Source organism: Pleurodeles waltl, chromosome 4_2, assembly GCF_031143425.1.
Source record: "Pleurodeles waltl isolate 20211129_DDA chromosome 4_2, aPleWal1.hap1.20221129, whole genome shotgun sequence".
Lineage (NCBI taxonomy): Eukaryota > Metazoa > Chordata > Amphibia > Caudata > Salamandridae > Pleurodeles > Pleurodeles waltl.
This window is the reverse complement of record NC_090443.1, coordinates 343,412,799-343,424,925: the sequence shown is the minus strand read 5'-3', so window position 1 is coordinate 343,424,925 and position 12,127 is coordinate 343,412,799. Positions and strand designations below refer to the sequence as shown.

The 12,127-nt window shown below is 42.9% G+C and overlaps 1 protein-coding gene and 1 pseudogene across 1 annotated transcript in view; both read left to right on the top strand.

Moving 5' to 3' along the window:
• Positions 1–12,127, top strand: part of LOC138294140 (E3 ubiquitin-protein ligase TRIM39-like) — a 286,871-nt gene that overhangs the window by 190,391 nt on the left and 84,353 nt on the right. The gene's annotated exons all lie outside the window — the stretch shown is intronic.
• Positions 2,724–3,585, top strand: LOC138293793 (medium-chain specific acyl-CoA dehydrogenase, mitochondrial pseudogene; annotated as a pseudogene).

Below are 12,127 nucleotides of genomic sequence, written 5' to 3'. Positions count from 1 at the left end.
CGGGTGGACAATGAACTTTGTCGGATATGTGGTTGCGAAGAAAGGGAAGGCGGTGCAAAAACGTACCATCTCTCGATGGGTACTTTTTTGCAACAAGATATGCTACGCTTTGGCCACGAAGCAACCCCCTGAGGGCTTGCACGCTCATTCCACCAGAACGTCTGCTGCTTCCACTGCGTTAACACGAGTTCCTGTCCTGGATATCTGCCAGGCAGCTAAGTGGGCATCCTTGCACACATTTACTAAACATTACTGCCTGGACAGTAGGGTCCATCAGGATGGCTACTTTGGTTGTTTGGTCCTGCAGGACTTTCTAGTATGATCTTGATTTGCAGCCCATCTCTGAGGATGGCATTGTTTGAGTATCTATTCTAAGGTAAGGAGTCTGCAAGTAGAAGCCTCTATCAGATGTACAAGTTACTTACCTTCGATAAAGACATATCTGGTAGAGACCTATTCTAGTTGCAGATTCCTTACCGACCCACCCATCCTCCCCGCTTCTGAACTGATTTCTAGGGACAGAGCGTCCCCATTCAGGGCCTTAAATGTGGTGCACCAATATCCGTGCGCCTTGGTGTGGAAAGTATTGAATATAAACTGCCACTGCACTGAAGCAGCGTCTATGTACTACTCCTGATGTGATCATGCAACTACGACGTCAGCTACCGACACGCAAGGGTATTGCTCTAAGAAAAGTCTCTGGATCCCATCTAACGTCTGGGGAAAATTCTAAAGTAAGGAATCTGCAACTAGAGTATCTCTACCAGATATATCGTTACCGAAGGTAAGTAACTTGTACTTCAGGACAAGGGGTTCGAGTCCGTGAGCCCTGAACTGGTAGCTGTAACATTTTCTTCTAGAATGCAGCTAGCCAATTGGATTGCTCCTTACAGGGGTACCAAAATGGCCAATAGGAAGAATAAAAGCTCCCTCAGCCAATCAGGGGACCCTATTTTTTTTATTTTTTTATTTGGCTGTCAGTTCCATGGGACTATTTATCCATATGTATCTAACTTTTTCAACCACTTCATGCCCACCCGAGCACCTCCTTTAAATGCAACTTATCCAAAGGATGAAAAGATTTACACCAAAGCGCAAAAAGCATGCTTTCTGAGCAAAGTTGTTACTTTTTGCCAAACTTGGTGCAGTTCCCTTCTGTCATTTGTTTTTTCATAGTTGAAAGTTTCCTTTGGGAATTAACATGGGAAATCAATGTTTTGGGACCCTCTTTATCTTGATCCCTGCTTGATGGGTTGGTGTATTCCTTTCCAGGAATTAGCTGAGGTGGATGACCTATTTTGTGCAGGTTGGTCAAAAAGCGCCAAAGTTATAAGCAAAAGATGCTCTTCCTATGTAAGCTCTGACCTATCTGTAACTACACAGTGGTAACTTCCATAGTGTAATGTGTATGGATAGACTACTTGTGTCCCAGTAAAACCCAGTGCACACTTTCCTAGACTGAATGATTGAAATCTTATTTTTCCATGGCAAAGGTTAATGTGTTTCGACTAGAGGCCTCGATTACAATAGAAAACACTCAATTATGTCCTTCATACTTTGCAGGCCGCGTGTAAATTCATAATAACTGCAATAGGCAGGCAGTTTTTACTTCACAGTAAATTAAAATCAATGAAACGTAATGCCAACCTTTCTTTTGGTTGCATCATTGTTTTGATCAAAGATGTTCTGGATCCAAGTGGGGACAGCCATGCTGCCTGCATAGCATTCTGTTTACATGCTTTGCAATTTGTACATCTTATAGCTTACTTCCTGATATGTCCATGTTTCGTTTGTCTTTCTCTCAAAGGTCGTCCCGCTAGTTTATCTATTAAAGAGGGTGCCTTTCTAAAGGTGATTAGTGGTTTGATTCCGGTCATCTATCCTGCTACTGCATCAGAGTGTAGAAAAATTACTATTGTTTTTTTTCCCTACTGTCAACTGACCTGCTTGATTATTAAATGCAGTAACCTTCTTACTTTTCATGGTTTTATCATTTTGGAACCCGATAATACCTCTCTACTCATAGTTCATTTGACTTTCAGATTGCATGTGAGGAGATTCGTGCTTCCAAAATCCATGTAGCATACATTTTGTTTTCCCATTCAAGAATAGATCTTAAGTACTGCAGTTACAGCAGACACTCGAGCTCGCCGTACTGGACACTCCACTTAAAGGGTGGTTGCTCCTTGTATGTAGTGGAATGTTACCTGCTGCATTCTCTAAGGCACTGTATACCACTTGCATTATTTTCAGTCATGCCATCACTTACTTGGCAAGTAAACTTTAAGTGCTGATCCTTCTCATTCTGAACTTGTACACATTCTACTGCTAAATACTTTACCCCATCAATCTCTGAGAGGTCACCTATGTATCGAAACCAAAGAGTGTTGTAGTATCTGTGATACATTATTCTCCAGAGTACCTGCTCCTTTCACGAGTCCATAATTAAATTTTCACAGCTTGGATCAAAGCAAGCAATAATTGCTTCCTCTCTATCTACACTTTTATAGTAACAGTTCTTCATTGAACATAAAATATTAATCTCAAGATAGAGGTGGGTCATTTCAAAAACACCCCCTGAGTGTTGTCAATTTCTCAGTGGTCTAGTATCTCAAGGTGCAAAGTGAGAGGGTGCAGCTGCTATTGCTTTGGGAGTGAGCGACAGGGCTCTTAAGGCATTGCACCTTGTAGCTGGAGAGCGCAGTCCACTTCTGCACAATTAGATGCAGCTTCTCAGAGAGCATTTTGGGACCAGCTTTTGTTTTGAGTTAACAAAGCAGCAGGAAGACTTTCAAGCAACTGCCTGTAAAGTTTGCAAGGGTAGAGATCATTTCAGTGGCAGCCCAATATGATAAAGCTGGAGAATATCCGGTTCCTCTGATGAAACGAGCTTAGTCTGATGAATAGCCACGTTCCAGAAAGCTGCAGTGGCCTTGGTACTTTTGATGCTTACCTCATCACTGATGAAAATAGCTTATGGATTTAGATATATTCAAACTGCCATCTAAGCAGATTCTTTCAGGCAAATGACAGTTATGCTGGAAACTAAAATCAGCGAAAAGTATTTCAGGAGAATAAAAGAAGAAAAAAACTTGTGTGCATGCTGTCAGAGCCTGGGGCAGGATCTGTTGTCGCTAGTTTAAAAACAAGCGCAGAGAAGAAGGAAGAAGAATATTTCATTCATGGACAGAAAATGTGGATCACCAATGGTGGCAAAGCTAACTGGTATTTTCTTTTGGCTCACACCAATCCTGATATCAAAGCATCTGCTGGAAAAGCTTTTACTGGGTTTATAGTGGGGGCAGATACTCTAGGAATTCAGAGTGGAAGAAAGGAGCTGAATATGGAGCTACGATGCTCGGCTCTACTCGAGGGATTACCTTTCAAGATGGGAGGATGCCCGCAGGTAATGTCTTAATTGCCAAGGGAACTGGCTTGAAATTTTGCTCTGGGAGCCTTTGATAAAACCAGGCCTCCAGTTGCAGCTGGGCTGTTGGATTGGCGCAGAGGGCATCGGATGAAGCTACAAAATATGCCCTAGAAAGGAAGAAAATCATTACGGAAATCGATAATTTCAATCGCTAGTGAAAGACGAGGGAGCCTTCTCTGGTAGAGCTCACAAGATACTGTACACATGTACCACACCAGCACCCCCAGAAATATCTTCGATTCGGTTTTTCAAGATCCTCTAAAGAGCGATTTCTGGCAGAGAGTAGCAACAATGAAAGTCTGCAGCCTGTGGCACAGATACAGAAGACTGGTTGCATTTGTTATGCACCTGCATAGAACTGTTGAAGGAAAGAAGGCAGCTGCCAAAAACTCACTTTAAAGAGGGATCAGTTCTCGGAGACAGGCCGCGATGGCCTTGCTTTGCCCCTGAAGACCCACAATTGAACTGTCGACTTGTAAAATTCCTCGCCATGGTGCTTAAGAAAATGCTGAAAGTGGACACAAGTTCCTTGATCAGGACGTTCCTGGTAACCAGCTGCATTGTCATGTGTCTTATTTCGTGTTAAAACTGAAGAAATGACTATGGGGTTGTCATCCCTTTATGAACTCCTGCACTCAGAGGGTAGGGGGGAAGCTTTGGTTTCCATTAAGTTGAGCAGCTCCAAGTAACACACAAAACACTTTGGTTTTATAAACCTCTGCATTTGGCATTTTTGGTACCGAGATCCAGAAATGGGCCACTAGTGTAGGGTCCCTGCTTGTAATCCAGTACAAAGCAGTTTTATGTGTTGTCCATAGCACCTAATATCGTACTTGGTCCCACAAAAGGGGCTGGGGTGCTGAATAACACCATTGGTAACTTGGCCCTATTAGTCAGCAAGGGAACCAAAATTTATTTCAGCATTGAGATCCGGTGAGGGGTGGAGGTTTTGGCAATGCTGTTCAATTCCCGCTTAGGGCCTCATTGCGAGGCTGGCGGTCATTAGACTGCCTCACTGTGGCGGTCCTACCGCTGCGGACTGGTGGTAAAAACTGCCACATCACGAGCTGTGGGGCTTGGCAGATGCCAAACATCCACAACGCCGCCTGGCCCGCCGGTGCAGTCGTACTGCTGCGCCTGGCGGTGAGCACCTTCAACCAGGCAGCAGGCTTAATCCTGTTGGCCGGATTAAAAGGCTGCATACCGCCGGGCTTTCTGTGGCGGTCACCCGCCACGAAAACCCTGGTGGAAATGCACCCCTGTCGCCGTGACACATGCATGCACACATACCTCCCCACCCCTTCATGCACACATGCATTCACATACACACCCCTTGGCATACGCATACATCCACACAGACACCCTCACTCGCAAACATGCAGACACACCCCCACTCACTCGCACACATGCACTCAGACACCCCATACACAACACACGTGCATGCACAAACTCGCGCATGCACGCACTCACACCCAGATTCCACTCCGTCCCACCCCCTCTGCACCCCATAACCAAGCCCCCTGCCGGTCTGTTGCCTGCAGCATCTTCGGCGGTCTTACAAAAAGACCGCCAAAGTCATAATGAGCCCCTCAGACTTTAAACTATTTTGTACGAACCAAATTTCCACTTTATATCTACTGTTTATACTTATGGTTATATTGATTGTTTTTATTATTGCATTGTTTTTGTAATTATGCAAATAAAAATAAACTGAAAGTGGTCTAGGCTTCAAGAAATGTCAGCTTGCAATGTTCAAACCGGCAACTACAAGACCTTTAAGTGAATCTCTTTTGTCTCAGTGTATATTATATAATTGACCTATACGGTCTGAACTGTCCCTAGTATGAGAATATATTTCCCACAAAGGAAAAACAAAAGTAAGCTGCATATTCTGAATGTTTAACCAATTGTCTCCCAATCAGCGAAAAATCTTTAGGATTTAAAAACCAAACATAAGGAGCATGTAGAAATACAGCACTATTGGATAATATACATTCAAAAACATATTAAATTTCATCAAGGAGCCCTCTGACCCACCAATCTAGCAATTCTTCTCCCTCCACCACAATAACATTTCTATATTCATAAAAAATAATCCATTTAACATTCACTAGCATTCAACTGTTCATAAGCTTCGCTCGGTAGACAAATGTACCAAACAATTGTACACTACCACCTTTACCAGAGGATTTGATTGTTATGGTCATTCTGCAAACCTATTAAAAGCCTGTCACTGTGACTTTGGCTGCATCTTTTTCAGATCTTTCACTACATAATCTTGGAAAACATCTATAGCATTAGGAGTAGTAGTGAACATAAACCAAGACCTAGTTTAAGATCCACTTCCACATGCCTCACCTGTATTTATATCCATTGTTTCCAATATTTCATTGACTTCAATAGATGACCTCTCTATGCAAATTAGAAAATTCTATAAAGATGTCGGTCTCTTCCCTGTAACTCTTTATTCTTTTCGATTATAACTGTCTAGTTGGTTTATTCTTAAAAGCACGTGCTTAAGTTTTAAATTCCTAATGAAAAACAATACTTGTTCCAATATAATTGAACCTTTTATCATGCCACCGACTGAGATAACTATTTTATTTCACTGTTAAATAGTCACTTCATATTTAGCTAACTGTGTCCCAGGTCCCACAGGTTTATCTATGTTTTCCATCTATTGAAGTCCTTTCTCACTCTCATGTTTCTCATTCTCAATATTGCCCCTTTCTCTGATACCTCCTCTTTCTTTGTTAACTTTCTGGCCTGTTTACGTCTGCACAGCTTGGCTTCACCTCTGGCTTTTCTCTGACTATTTAACCCACTATATGAACCTGAAGGTGCCAATAAAAGCACCATTCTTTTGTTTATACTCCCGTCTCATGAGAAGCTTGAGTTAGTATTTGAGAATATTTCTACATTAACAACCGTTAGGGACAGATGTTTCTGTCCGTTCATTATGCAGCTTCACTTTTTTCTTATTACACGTAGATGCTTTTATTACACATGGTGATTATTTTAAGGTAAGTGAAACCCATTGGGGAAATACTAGATAAGGCCTAGGAAGAGCATTTTTGGTTTGCTTGTAACTTTGGGTTTGCTGAATCTTCAGAAAACTTACCAAAAAAGTCTCATCCAATTAATCTATTTTCTGAAAAGTTTGAGTGATCCAAGAAAACGGCTGGTTCAAAAACTTGCCTTCCCATTCCTTTTTCCCTAGGAAAATTGAAGAGTAAAAACAGCTGAATGGAATTAAACAAAATTGGGCAGAAAGCTAGATCTTGGTCCAGAAACAGTGCTTGTCATTTGGTGTCGATCTGTTCAGCAGTTTTTAAGAAATCCAGGCTCTCACCGCACAGCACCGCCCTTATGATAAAATCTGATTGGCTGCCACCAGATCAGCAAAGATGTGGCGGCAGCTGTTTTAGTTTAGGACTTGGAGTGTGGTGTAGGTGGGCACAGGCACTTTCCCATGTCCTTAAAGGGTTATGAAAACACATGTGGGCAGGGTAGTCCCCAATTTCATAATTTTTCAGGGAGGGGTCATCATGTGACTCCTGTCTCTGAGCTGCCTTCTGGCCCCAGGAATCCCAAACCCCAGGGCTGTATTTTAGTAAAAGGGGAGGGGGCATGAAGGCCCCCCCCTTCCCTGACTTTTCAGGCCCCAGGAACACCAACACCCAGGGCCTCACTTTCCCTTTAAAGGGGAAAGTGGTGGGCCTGCCCCATCCCTGATGCCATTGAATTGACCCGGGGAACCCAGGGCAGGCTCTTGAACGGTGTCCCAGGGACCCCACTCCCTGGGACACCAGAGTTTCCCTGACTACAAGAATGTAGGAAAGGAAGTCTAAAGTGCTCCCACCTGGTAAGAGCAGAAATTTGTTAGTCAAGTGGAAGCATATTACAGTTCCATGGCTGCATTCTTGTGGGCAGGAAAAAAGAATTGTTCCTGCCCGGCAGGAGCAGTATGAAATGCTACTTCTGCCAGGTGCTGCAGGCGCACCTAATTGGTTGCAGGCAAGGGAGCAGGTGGGGCTGCAGGGTCCGTGAGCCTCCCCCTGCTTACCACAATGTGAAAGATGTCGGGTGCCTCAGGGCACCCATGTGTTTCATTTTTGTTGGGGGGCTGTGAGGAGAGCCCCAGGGTCCCCATGACCCTGTTGGCTCCTTGCAAACCAGGGCTACAACCTGGGCTGGAGCCCCACAGCCAACCAGATTCTCTGCCAGAACCCATCCCATGGGTGGCAGGAGCTGGCATTGCTCTGACCCGATGGAAGCAGTTTTTCTTTCTGTTCCTGCCAGGCAGGAGCAATTCTGTGTCTCACCACCCTCAAGACTGCAGGCAGGGAAGTCTAATGTGCTCCCACTTCCCAGGAGCTAAAAAGATATTTGTGCAAGGAGCAACCCTTAATGGCCTCGGGTGCGGCCTGCAGCAGGGAGTTGGGCGCTTGACCTCACACCACACATGGTGATGAACATCTTATTATAAGTTGAAAAGAAAAACAAAACATGGAAATGAACTAAAAAAAGCCCAAAGGTTAAAGGGACTTTGTAGTAAGGTCAAAGCATGAGTTAAAACATAACATTTTAAACTAACAAAACCACAGGGGTTAAGGGTTTAGCTACTAGAGATATACATCTCTTACCATTTGTTTGGGCATTGCATGGTAAAGACAGTATTATAAAGGCTGTTTCCCCTCCACCATAGCAGTTTTAAGTATCTTTATCCCATTTTACTTGGGAGAATGATTTGATACATTTTTTAATGACTAAATATTTTTTAGTACCTTTCCTTGGTCAGTCATGGCATATTTCACTATTATCCCTAGCCACCACGTAGTGCAACCGTCTGTGCTATCGAACCAATCTTCCAAGATGTAGGGCCAGGATTTTTATTGCTAAGAATTAACATTAGTAAGTGTTAGAAGTGGGGTCTTTGGTTGGCAGTCAGGTTACCCCCTGTCCAAGTAAGGACCCTCACTCTAGTCAGGGTAACTCACACACAATCCAAATTATCCTGTACCCACCCTCTGGTAGCTTGGCACTGATCAGTCAGGCTTAACTTAGAAGGCAATGTGTAAAGTATTTGTGCAATAAATCATACAATATCACCATATAGCACCACAAAAATACACCACAAATTGTTTAGAAAAATATATAATATTTATCTGGATAAATGCAGGTCAAAACGATCAAAGATGCAATAAGTAAATATTGAGATCACTGAAAAGTGATATAAAGTGTCTTAAATCTTTTAAAAGCAAAGTCTCTTTCAAGCACAAAGTGCCTGGTTCCTATGAAAAATCTCCGCAAAGGGTCGCAGAGGAGGAGAAGCACGGAAACAAAGGGGTATGCGTCGATTTCTCGATCTGCACACACTGATGCGTTTAGTTTCCACGCAGGGACGGCTGTGCGTAGATTTCCGCCGCTCGGTCATGGATCCTCTTTGGGTTGTGGGGTTTTCAGACGCCCCGCGGACTGTGCGCGGACTTCCTGTGCTGGCAGGACAAAGTCACAGGAGAGCTGCGTTGATCCAGTGGGCGTTTTGTCGAATTTTCTACTGCACGGCAGGCGCTGCATCGATTCCTCTCTGGAAGTCGGGCTGCGTTGTTCCGGCTTGGCTATTGTATTGTAATCGTATTTATATAGCGCTTACTACCCCTGACGAGGCGTCAAAGCGCTTTTCGATGAGTAGCACGCTACTCCGGAACCCAACAAGAATTAGTGATGGATTAGTATAGTTTGATAATGAGTACATTTTTAGTATTATGAGTTAATTTGAGCCGCGGATATGAGAGTTTGTTAGTTAGATTGACTGGAGTAATGGAGGGGTGGAGGAGGAAAGAAATCTAGAAGTGTTAATTGGGAGTATATCCTTCATTTACTCAACCCAAAGGCTTGGGATGAATAAAGGGGGATGGAGGGGGAAGAGTATGTGGAAGGGTTAGGGAGAGCATAGTAGCAGGGTGAGATGAATGCAGGAGAATTTAGTAGGGTTGTGTGGGAGGTCACAGAGGTAGAGTGAGGTTTGGTGAGTTAGATGTGGAGGTGGAGGGAAGAGCTTAGGCAGAGATATTTAGGAGATGAAAGTGGTAGAAGGGATGAGTCAGAGTGAGAATGGAGGATCGTTTGATAGAGACATGATATAAGAGTGATGAGTAGATAAGAGTGATAAGATGAGAGCAGGAATTCATAGATATCTAGTATAACAACCCAAAAAACCAGGAGCCATGCAATGATCCACGAACATGCCAAGCACAGAAACATATACACATACATACATACACACACACACATATATATATATATATATATATATATATATATATACACACATATGCACATACAATACATAATTAGAATCATGGGTAAAAAATACTTAGACAGGTTTAAAGAGTGTGTGTGTATTTTATTATGACAGTAGCAATACATATTTTCCAAAGAAACTATAAATAAATAGAAATATACAAATCAGAAAAAATATTTATCCACATAGACATATGCAGTTCATAGTTGTTTGAAAAAGGTGGTTATGAAGAAAAGAGCCAACTCTTGAGTAGTTTTCTGAAGACAAGATAGTTATCTGTGGCTCTTATAGTTGGGGGTAATGAATTCCATAGTTTGGCTGCTTGGACGGAGAAGGATGTACCACCTATGGTCTTTCTTGTATGGAGGTGTTCTAAGGCGGGGTGCCAGTCTTGAGCGGAGGGTTCTTTCTTGGATGTATTTGGTAATTTTCTTTCTGATAAAAAGTGGTCCTTTTCCATGTATAGCTTTCTGGGTGATACAAAGCAGCTTGAAAGTGCATCGTCTGGCAACGGGTAACCAGTGTAGTGCTCTCAAGGCAGGGGAGATGTGGGCTTGCAGCTTTATATGTAGTAGTAGTCTGGCTGCGGAATTCTGGATACGTTGTAGTTTTTTCATAACAGATAGAGATGATCCATGGTAGAGGCTATTGGCATAATCCAGTTTGGATAGTACAAGGGAGATAGTAGCTTGCACCTTGTGTGGAAATCCGAGGTGGGGGAAGATGCGTCGTAAAGTCTTTAAGGTGATGAAGCTTGTGCGTGCTAATTTGTCTACTTGGGCATTCATAGTTAGCTTGGAATCCATGGTGATTCGTAGGTTTTTCACTTCCTTGGATAATTGAGGAGGTGGTCCGAGATCGTCAGGCCAGACGCACAGAGGGTCATAATGTTTCCAGTCACCACATATGAGTATTTCTGTTTTGGAGGTATTTAGTTTGAGATGGCTCCAGGTCATCCACTGATCAACGGCTCTGAGGCAACTGAAGATTTGTGAGTTTTCAATGTTTTTGGGGTCTTCTAATTTAAGTAGTATTTGTGTGTCATCTGCATAGTTGTAGCATGTGAGATGGAAATCATTGATCAGTTCTGGTAAAGATATCATGTAGATGTTGAAAAGCAAAGGTGAGATGATTGATCCTTGGGGGACCCCTGCTTTTGTGAGGTAGGGTTCGGACGAAAAGGGGGGTGAGTGGATGATATTCGCTTTTTTTTTTTTTGGAGATACGAGGTAATCCAGTCGAGAGCAATCCCTTGTATGCCGGCTTCGTGGAGTCTTTGAGTTAGGGTGTCATGGTCAACCGTATCAAAGGCAGCTGAGAGGTCCAAGAGAAGTAGTGCAGCAACTCCATTTCGGTCGACTGTGTTTTTAAGATCGTCCCAGATGGCCATGAGTGCTGATTGAGTGCTTCTTCCTGGGCGGAATCCAGTTTGGACGTCTGAAAGTATAGAATTTTCTGCAATGAATTGTGACATCTGGGTGAATGCTGCTCTTTCTATCAATTTGCCCAGGAAAGGTCCATTTGTGATTGGTCTGTAGTTGTTGGGTTCTTGCGGGTTTAGGTTTGTTTTCTTTAATAATGGTCGTATGTATGCCTTTTTCAGGTCTGCAGGAAAAGTTCCTGAATTTAAAGAGTTGTTGATGATACTTCTTACAGGTGTGGCAGCAGAAGTAGATAGCAGGATGTTCTTGAAGATTTGTGGTGGGCAAGGGTCAGAAGGGCAACCAGAAGGTCTGCTGGCTTTGACCAAATCCATAAATTCATCCTGGGATACTTGTTTGAAGGACTGTAGAGGTTAGGATGGTTTATTCTTAGAGGGTATTTTAGTAAAGGGGTTGGTGCTGATGGTGTTCTGTTTTAAATAGGAGTCCAGTGTGTCTGCCTTGGTTGTGTAGTGAGTTGCCAATTTGTTTGTGAAATCTTGAGTGGTGGGATGACTTCCTTCCATGCATGTAGGTTTTTGAAATTCATTGAGAATTTTATAAAATTCCTTGGTTGTAGATTGAGCATTTTGAATTCTGTCGGAGTAGTATCTTTTTTTAGCTTTTTTGATTGATTTGTATATTCTGTTAAGTTTGTGTAGCTGCGGTTTGTCTTGACTGTTTTGAGCCAGGTCTGCTGCAACTTTCTGATTTGTTGCTTTATCTTTTTAAGTTCTGTGTTTCTCCAAGGTGTTGGTTTTCTTTTGTCGTGTTTAGTTTTTCTGAGTGGTATTAGGACATCAAAAGCTTCCTGTAGCCACTCATAAAGTTTTGGTACAGAATTAATTGTATCTAGATCTGTGTTTGCTGTTCGTTGTGTTTCTAAGTGATCCAAATTGAGTTTGCTCCATGGTCGATAGGTGTATGTATGTAAGTAGTTGTGGGGTGCGTTGATTTGTGGAGTTGTTT